Consider the following 9327-nt stretch of genomic DNA (forward strand, 5'->3'; position numbering starts at 1 on the left):
GTGCCACAGCCTACAGCCAGATCAACCTGTGACACACATCTGCACCACGTTTGAATTCGTGTCATGCACATTTGTACCTTTCAATTGTGTCTGTTTGTGCGTCATGCAAATAAACCTTTGGAAAGAATGAAATGATATCATATATTCCTTATTGGCCTACATTTGTACAAAATTCCAAATTATATACACAAAGTCATAGAAATCACCACTCCAATTGGTCATCATGATTTTAATATTCTCTTTTTCCATAACAATGAAATACACCTTGGACAAATATGACACATCAATATTTCATTAGTGTTGTCACATCACATCCTGTAAGCATCGTCTGTCTGTGTCTTTTCCCTGAAAATGAATATTTCCAGCCAATATAGGCAATTCATCAACATGGCTGGAGTTATATACAGTCTGTATAAGTGTGGTTAATCTAATGAAGATTTGTAAGGAGACGGCAGTTACTGTGAATTCACAGCAGTTACACAGTGATTAGTAATAAACAGCCAGTGAGAGTGAGTGGATATGACTGTTCCCACCACTAACACATGACCATAGGCCACTACTAGATTAACTTGTGACACATCTGCACCTGCTGCTATGATCACATTGAGTAGAGGCTGAGTGGCTGCACTTACCCCTGGTACATCCAAATCTACCCACAAACATGTTGAAAGATGCAATGCCAGCAATGTGGATTGTCAACACTGAAAACAATCAGTAAGCAAAGACAACAGGGATCATTTGTTTCTGTTTATTTAGCACCCACAACATTTGTAGTCGCCTTCTGCACAGGGGAAGTCCACACACACCGTGTGGTACCACTTTCCACAGAAGGTGCAATCTGCAAGATTGAATGAGATTGTCAGGGTCATTGTCTGACTGTTTATTACTAATCACTGTGTAACTGCTGTACATTCACAGTAACTGCCATCTCCTTATAAATGTTTATTAGATTGACCACACTTATGCAGACTGTATATCACAACCAACTCTAACATGTTTGTTTGCAGAGGGCAGACACAGACAGACTACGCTAACGACATGTGATGTTACAACACTGGTGAAATATTAGTGTGTTCACGACATTTTTCGTATGGGCAAAAGTATTGATATCAGGATGGTGATTCTTATGTGTATGTCATTTGGCATTTTGTACAAATGTAGGCTGATAATAAATACATGATATCATTTCATTCATTTCAAAGGTTTATTTGCATGACGCACAAACAGACACAATTGAAAGGTACAAATGTGCATGACACGAATTCAAACGTGGTGCAGATGTGTGTCACAGGTTGATCTGGCTGTAGGCTGTGGCACTTGGCCAGAGGTGGCGCTGGTTGACTCGACTCCATGTTAGTGCACAAAGTAAACTGCACGCTGTAGTTGTGAAGCAAAAACGCTGAATTCGGAGAAATAAACCGTGCGAGGGGAACGATAACGACGACAAGAGTCTCCCGATCGTTTACTCTTGCTGTCCTGTGAACAACAACGGCGTGGTGTTACTTGTTTGCTGTTTTCGCGATCGCGTCACGCATGAGGATATCACCAGGTAAACTCGCCACATTTTTAAACATTTTGTTGTTCAACAGCATCAAGACTGACGGAGTGTGTTTGAGACAACCTCACAAGTGTCACAGATGACACATTTGGCGTTTTTTTGCTGGTTTGTCGGTAGCAGCTCCTGAAACGCAAGACTGCCACACATCTGTTCGACCAACGCCAGTTGATCTAAACGCCAGTAGATCTGGAACACCGGAACAACAGGCACGGCACCTGCACCGCCATGTCTGCAAAACAAGCGCACCCAAACAGGACGCACTTTTCAGAGGTATGAAACATTTTCAGGGTTTTTTTTAGCCCCTTTTGCATTAGTGCCTGCTCGACTCGCCACAACTCGACTACACTGGGTTTCCACTATAACCAATACCATCTAATATGGGTGCTCGTTGTTATAGCAACGTGTAATCTTAATTAAAATGTGACATGAATGCGGGGGCTGTTTGTCAGATTCCGGGAGCATGGCGTTGTTTCTTGGAGCAAACCGTCCTAGTGTACATTCCTGCGGTCACACAATAATTCCAGCAGAAATTTAAGTAGATAGGGCGGGTTGCCACTTAATTTTGTGTTGTGCACATGCGCAGAAACAACAGGTAGGATGGTTTGTGAGGTCGCATGGATTCCCAGAACACATTTCTCTCATTTTTTTGTGAAGTAGATGTTCTCATGACCTATCGAGTGATGCCACTGACCAGCCAATCAGTGGCATGCTGTCCGATGACGTAATAGTTTAATACCTGCTCGGATCGCTTGGAACCCGTCCGAGCAGGTACTAAAGCAGTACCAGGAACTAGTGATGTGACGTTCTGTGTCGAGGCTTCAAAGCTTGTGTCGAGTAATTGAGGGGGCGTTTCCGCGATGCGCGTATCGAGGCTTGCTTCATTTACGGGAGGAGCTGAAAAGACAGTGTCACTATAATTATCGTGCGAGTTACAGGTTTTTCACAATTTGCCTCAAAGTGACACAAGGTCTAAAAACTCCCCATTCAAAGTCTCAGAGCTAAAATACTGAAACTGAAGGCATTTTCTGTAACTTTATTGCAGTTTATTGTTTGATAACAGCATTTTGGTTATTTTGTAAGTGATTTAAGTGTTACTCACATCCTGTCACTGCTGAGATTTCTTCTGCTATGATGGGTCATTGGAGTTTAACTGCCTAACAGTTACATTTATTTCTGTACCTCAATAAATCATGCTCAGTTTTTCCACATGATCTCTCCTTATTGAACTGCTTTTGTAGATAAGCTTCAAGCCAGAAAGCAACAACACCTAAACCAAAAATATTATCATCAGAAGTGAGAAAGTGTCTGGACTATCTCCAGCTGCGTTGCATGTATTAAAGATAACTTCAGACACTGTCTGGTTGTCATGTCTGAAACAGGCTGTACAGTCACACAGATAAAAGACAGCAGTCATGTTTCTAATATTACAAATCAACCAGAAAGATTATGAAGATAAAAGCTGTGAGACCCCACTAGAGAACGGATGGCTTGTTATCATTACATGAAGTGATTTAGAAATAAGCTGCCAAGTGGCTGCTGTGGCTGCTGCTGCTGCTGTTGCCTTTCTAAGATGCCCTCCACAATCTTCTCTATTGAGACTTGTGTCAGTGGTGTAGACAGGGCAGGAGGAGGCGGGTTAAAGACGGCAGGGCTCTATGGTGACTACAGGGACACTAGTTGTTTCACTGCCTTCAGTTAAAGACTGCCACAGCAGCTGCTGGGCAGCCACAGGTTTTGGAACAGAGGGTGGGGGCTGAAGGGCAGCTGGTTCATCTTTTCTCAGAGTTTTGTGTTTGTCCCAGTTCAGAGGGACTGGACGGCAGCCTGGCTCTCTGTATTCAAGCCCAAATTGCTCTCCAGTGTCTCTGTCAGAGAGGTGAAGTGCAGTGTACTTCTCCTGACCAGTCACTCTTCTGGAGGCTGCATTAAACTCCACCACTAGAGCTGGATCAAAAACACAAGGTAGCATGACACCTGGCTGCTTAAGCTCCACCAGTCGTTGGTAGTTCCATCGTGCCACCCCTGTGATGCCCTGGGCCTGGAATAGTTCAGTGGAAACGTGAGTCCCGGTGATCCACTGGGCCTGGTGGAAATGATAACCCTCCTGCTGTGAAGTGCCTCGGACAGGAATCCAGATGGGGACCTTGGCACCTTCACCAGGGACATGGTTAAGCTGAAGAGTCCCACCGTACCTAAACATTACACCCTCTGAGAGTTCAGGGTCACTTAGGCAGCCACGCAGAATGTGCACTGCGTCACGTCTTCAGCATGGATGGCTTGAAGAGTGGGACGTTGTTGGGGTCTGTGGCCAGGTGAAAATGGTTCAGGACCTTTTCCACTCTGTTCAGCAGCTCAGTGGGTTGTGGTATTTGGATCCTGCAGTGCTCCCTTATGTGTTGCTTTGTGGGATTAGCAGGATGGATGCCACAGAACTTATAAGCATCCTGGAGCCTCTTCAGGTCTGCCTGATCAACCACTGAGAATGCCGCAGAGAGAAGCTGGCAGAAAGTGCTGAACAGAGGAAGATGCTCAGAGGTACACTCCCACAAAAATCGCCTCAGGCAGTGGAACAGGTCCAGTTTTACAATAATGTTCTTGTTGTAGTGGGTTCGAGAGGCACAGCTGTTTGCCACTGGTCCAGATGTGGCCGCAGCAACAACAGCAGGAGTGGTTTTTCAGGCATCCCACGATAGATTTTCGACAGGGATGCAGTCTGGGATCTTAAATGGAGCACAGCAATCCCTAAATGTAAGAAATACAAATACATGTAAGTATATGGAATATTATGTGTGTGCATCAAATTGATCTGAAAAAGAAAAACTCAGTTTTTCCAGACAGATTAGCAGTTTGAATGACAACGATGATTACGGTTTTTACCTGTCCACCCAGTGGTAGCCGGCCTTTTCCACTCCTGCATCACTGTACCTCTTGGCCATTCCCTGGTACATGGGCTCCAAGGACCTTTCTGTGTCAGACTGAACCATGACCCACGAAACAATCAGCCAGTTTTCATTCATTATGGAATAACTGGACATGACCCCAGATGCCAGCATGACTTTTTGTGCCACCTTCCTGATGTGGTCAGACCTGGAAATGTGGCCAAAAGTGCCCTGGAGGAGTTTGGATATGGCTGGATGTTGACGTCGGAATTCGTCGAGCAGGCAGTCAGTCAGGTAATGGCTGGACACAGAGACGCCACACCAGGCATGTGGGTCTTCATAAGACCTGAACTCCTGTGGCTTATTTTCCTTCCTCAGGAACTGCCCAATGGTCCTCTGTGCATGAGCTCCTGCCTCAGAATCCCAGACCGATCCTGTGGCATGGAGGTACGTCAGGTGAGCTCGCTCGTACTTGAGGTGCATGAGTTCATTTATTTGGTTTGCCATGTCTGTTGGAGATTTGCCAGTCCTCCTGAGCTCATCCATAACAGACTTGCAGATGGCCTTTTTGTTTGTAAGAAAAGCAGGGAGAAGGTTGGTAAACCTTTGGGCAGTTTCTCCAGCCATCGTGGATTGTCAGCAAACCAGTTCCTGCGACAAGCCCTGCAGCAGAGTCGTGAAGACAGGATGTAATACTGACCACTGGTGCCAACAATTACACGTGGCCTGCCCACACCAGCAGAGACCACTTGTGAACGAAAGCAACCATGGAGACATGGCAAGATATAATTGTTTCTTAACCTGACCATGATAGCACTCTCAGGTTTCATTTTACATTTTATGCACAGGGCGATTACATCTGATTGGGTCACTTCCAAACTCGTCCTGCCTTTGTCATCATCATCATCTTCATCCGCTTTATCCGAGGCCAGGTCGCGGGGGCAGCAGCCTAAGCAGAGAAGCCCAGACCTCCCTCTCCCCAGCAGTGTTGCCACAGTTACTTTGAAAAAGTAATATATTACGGACTACTGATTACTCCTTCCAAAAGTAACTTAGTTACTTTACTGATTAGTTTATTTTTAAAGTAACTAAGTTAGATTACTAGTTACTTTATTAGTTACTTTCAGAAGCAGCCAATAACACTCCCCACTGCCTCAACATAAAAACATCAACCAATTTTGCCAATACTCACTTTATTGGAAGTGTATTTTAACAGTAATGTCAACAATATATCTCCTGACATTTGAAGTTGAACTTAAAACTTTTTTCCTGACAGAAATACTTGTTTGTATGAAAATAAAGACAGTCTTGTTACTTCACTTAACATAAATACTTTTTATAAAAAAACAAAAACAAACAAAGAGTCTTTCTTGACTTCCCTTAAGATACTTTTTATACCATCCACATGTAAACACTATTGTCCGCTTTTGTAACTTTGGACTAATCTTATGAAAAAAAAAAGAGACTGCAGGTCCAACTTAAATTGCCTTACTTCCTTGCAGGTAATTGATTTAAGTTAATCAACTTGAAAACTTTAATAAGTTTATTAAGTGACTTTGATAAACTTAATTTAATTACTTGTAAATAGTTATTTAAATTGGATTCCCCATTCTCTGTTTTTTCAGTATATGTTGTCATCGCATGTTATGGGGGAAACAGTAGAGTGGAGCGAGTAAACCAGTGGTTGTACCTCATTAACAGAAGCTTCTCAAACCTTTTGTCAGAAAGTCGATGTCTTTTAGGCGTGAGCACCAAACCTCCCAGACTAAAAAGCCGCTCCACAGGAGCACTTGATGGGGTTGGAGTGTTATACTTTAAAAAAATTGTCTTTATGCTTGAAAATTTATGCAGAATCTGAAGGTCGTAGCCTGACATCAGGTAGTCCATGACTTCTTTTTCTGCAGAATAGGTCTCCTCCTCTGGCTCTGCCTCAAAAGTGAAAAAGTCCATCTCACCTTGGCTGCTAGATGTAGTAGCACTGGGCACACTGGCAGGGTTTTTTGCCAGAGGAACAGTGGTGCAACACTCTGCTGTCAGAAGCTGTTTTACTCGCTCCCTCCTTCCTGCATCTCTCAGCCATCGGAGTTTGAATTTTGGACAACTGGCAGCTGCAAGAAGGGCATCTTTGTCGTCCAGCACACCGGCGAAATGAGTCTGAATAGCCTAAAAAACATAATTGATATTTTTTATGCCTACAATTTATTATGTTATTGAATTATTTGCAAACCATGCCTAATATGAGATCAGTATTATGGATTTATTTTGTTTTAGGTTACTTGTAAACATTTTAATTGTTTTAATCTTATTTTTCAATGATAATTAATATTCTGTTCCATGTTTGTGAATTGTATGAAGCAAAAAATCTGACTAATTTCAAGATAGAGCGTACCTGTACAATGGCATCTGGAAGGCCTGCAGTCATCCTGGAGAGGTCATCTTTCACAGCCTGGGTCTTCTGCATCAGAACTTCAAGTGTTGGTAGTAAAGTATGGACAGTCGCCTTGTAAAATGTCCAGTGCTGCAGTCAGAGGTTTCATGGACATGCAGTACTCATGCAGGAACTGGTATTCTTGATCTTTGAAGCACTTCAGTCCTAGCTTTGTGCACAGAGTATTCAGCTCACCCATGGGGATTTCTGCAATTCTCTTTACAGCATCAAAAAAGGAATTCCACCTTGTGGATGTTGGTATTAGGAGCTTTCTTTTGCTGATTTCTTCCACTGTTTCTGATGCAAGTGTAGATCTACTCGATTTGGTCCAAAGAGCTGTGCATTTTGCTGTGCTGCTCCTATACACAGCCCTGCTCTCTGCATTAGTTGTTAAATGTTTCTCCACATCACGTGTGCAAATTATGTTGATGGTGTGCGAAGCACACCTGCGGTGCGGGGGAAGAGACAGCTGACCATCACTTTCATTCTCAGCCGAGAGGATTTCTGACAGATCAGAAAAAGTGACATCGTCGTCTTTGGGGCTGGACTCTTCCTCCTCCATCTCATCATCGGACTCCGTGACAGGATGATAAACTTGAAACGCCTTAACAAAGTTGGATCCATTATCAGTAACTGTTGCAACTACTTTGTTGAGTAATCCATAAGAGGAGTGGATGTTTTCGATTTCTGTACCAATGACATCATACGTGTGTCTACCACGAATTCGCCTACATGCTAATGCAACCTTGTGGCGCTCTAATGTGGTTCTACTGATCCAGTGGAGCGTTACTCCCATATAGCTTCTGTTGTTAGCAGTCCAAATATCCACGGTAGTTGAAACAAAGTCAATCTCTTTCAGTGTGGCCTTCAAATTTCTCTCCATTTCTGTAAACTCCTTCTCCAAGTAAGAAGTAAAAGTCGTTCGGTGAGGCAGCTCGGCATTAACAGAAGTAGGGATCTTTTTTATTATGGCACGAAACGAGGGCGAGTCAACAGTGTTTATAGGTAGCATTTCTTCTACAATATACTGCGCGACCAACTTCTTCAATTCTTCATCACTTACTGGTTTTGCACCAAAGTCCAACTTTTGTTGTTTGGGGGGTGTAGGACCTTCTGCGGAAGTCACGGCTCTCTGCTTCGGACCACTTGGTGGGACTCTCTCTGTGAGTTTGACTGAGCTGTGCTGCGACTCCAAATGTTTCTTTAAGTTTGACGTAGTGTTTTTGAAGGTAGATAACACTTTTTCGCCAACACAGAGTGTACAACGAACCTTAATATTTAAATCTTTAGTTGACAGAAACTCAAAATAGTGACTATATTTCCAGCTAAAGAACGAACATCACTCTCCCTCCATTGTTGTTTACACTTTTTTACGTCGCTGGCTGCTTGTGAGCGGGAAACGTGACCTGTCGCTTATGTGACGTTTCACGACACGTATGCGTTTGTCATCCGCTGAGACGAAAAGAAGAAACCAAATCTTTTTGCTTAAAAAATAGTAACGCACAGTGGTTTGAACAAGTAACTTTAATCTGACTACTGTTATGGAAATAGTAACGCGTTAGATTAGTCGTTACTGAAAAAGTGGTCATATTTGGAGTAACGCGTTACTAAGCAACGCGTTACCGGCATCACTGCTCCCCAGCCACCTCCTCCAGCTTATCCGGGGGAACACCAAGGCGTTCCCAGGCCAGCCGAGAGATATAATCTTTCCAGCGTGTCCTGGGTCTGCCCTGGGGCCTTTGTACACAGCTTAAATATTTCTGATTGGATCTCACATTTTTTATTTTTTTTTAGACCAAAGTATCAATATATTCCATTGCACTTTTTTTTCTCGTGCACTAGTTTTTAGTTAGTTATTGTCTCCCTTTCATCATGAAAACAAAGGTAACTGACAAAAATTATGACAAAAATAATTGGTCAGTGAAATTAACACTGGATAAGAGCACCCATGCTGATGTAGCATTAACTTGTAGCTTAAAAATAGCACGCACAAACCATTCCATAGGTGCAAGATTTGCATGACAAATTGAGGTATTCAGTACAGTTTCTATTACAACATTTTATTGAGATTGATGCCATATATAGGTTGTTCCCCCAAGGATCGATATAGTCTGTGTAGTTGGAATTACTGGGTGGTCCCATCATGCTGTGTCCACATCAGTCAAATATCTGTTGCAGTCAGCTGGACCACAATTAAATAATTCTGAGCAGCACTTGGCAGACTGCAGCAGCCTGCATGTGTGTGTTCCATGAAAATCAAAAGTAACAAAAACCCTGCCATTCCTCAAGCCTGAATAATTTCAGTCACATTTTCTCCTGGAGATGTCTAAAGACAGGCTGTCTTTTGTTGCCATAGAGACCTGAATCCCCCCCGAACACAGTGTAGAGATCTGGCAGGTTTTTGACCATAATTCCGGGTTGTCACCCTCTGGCAGTAATAGGGGGAATATGTAGCACACAAG

At 43.2% G+C, this 9327-nt stretch overlaps 1 long non-coding RNA gene across 1 annotated transcript; it reads right to left on the reverse strand.

Annotated features, from left to right (window-relative positions):
• Nucleotides 1-5613: 5613 nt before the first annotated feature.
• Nucleotides 5614-9109, reverse strand: LOC309695612. The gene is made up of 2 exons (XR_014273195.1): nt 6827-9109; nt 5614-6600 (listed from the first exon to the last, which is right to left on the reverse strand). It is a non-coding gene; the product is annotated as an uncharacterized lncRNA (long non-coding RNA).
• Between the last annotated feature and the right edge of the window lie 218 nt (nt 9110-9327).

This window comes from Aulonocara stuartgranti, assembly GCF_965226115.1.
Source record: "Aulonocara stuartgranti genome assembly, chromosome: 19".
Lineage (NCBI taxonomy): Eukaryota > Metazoa > Chordata > Actinopteri > Cichliformes > Cichlidae > Aulonocara > Aulonocara stuartgranti.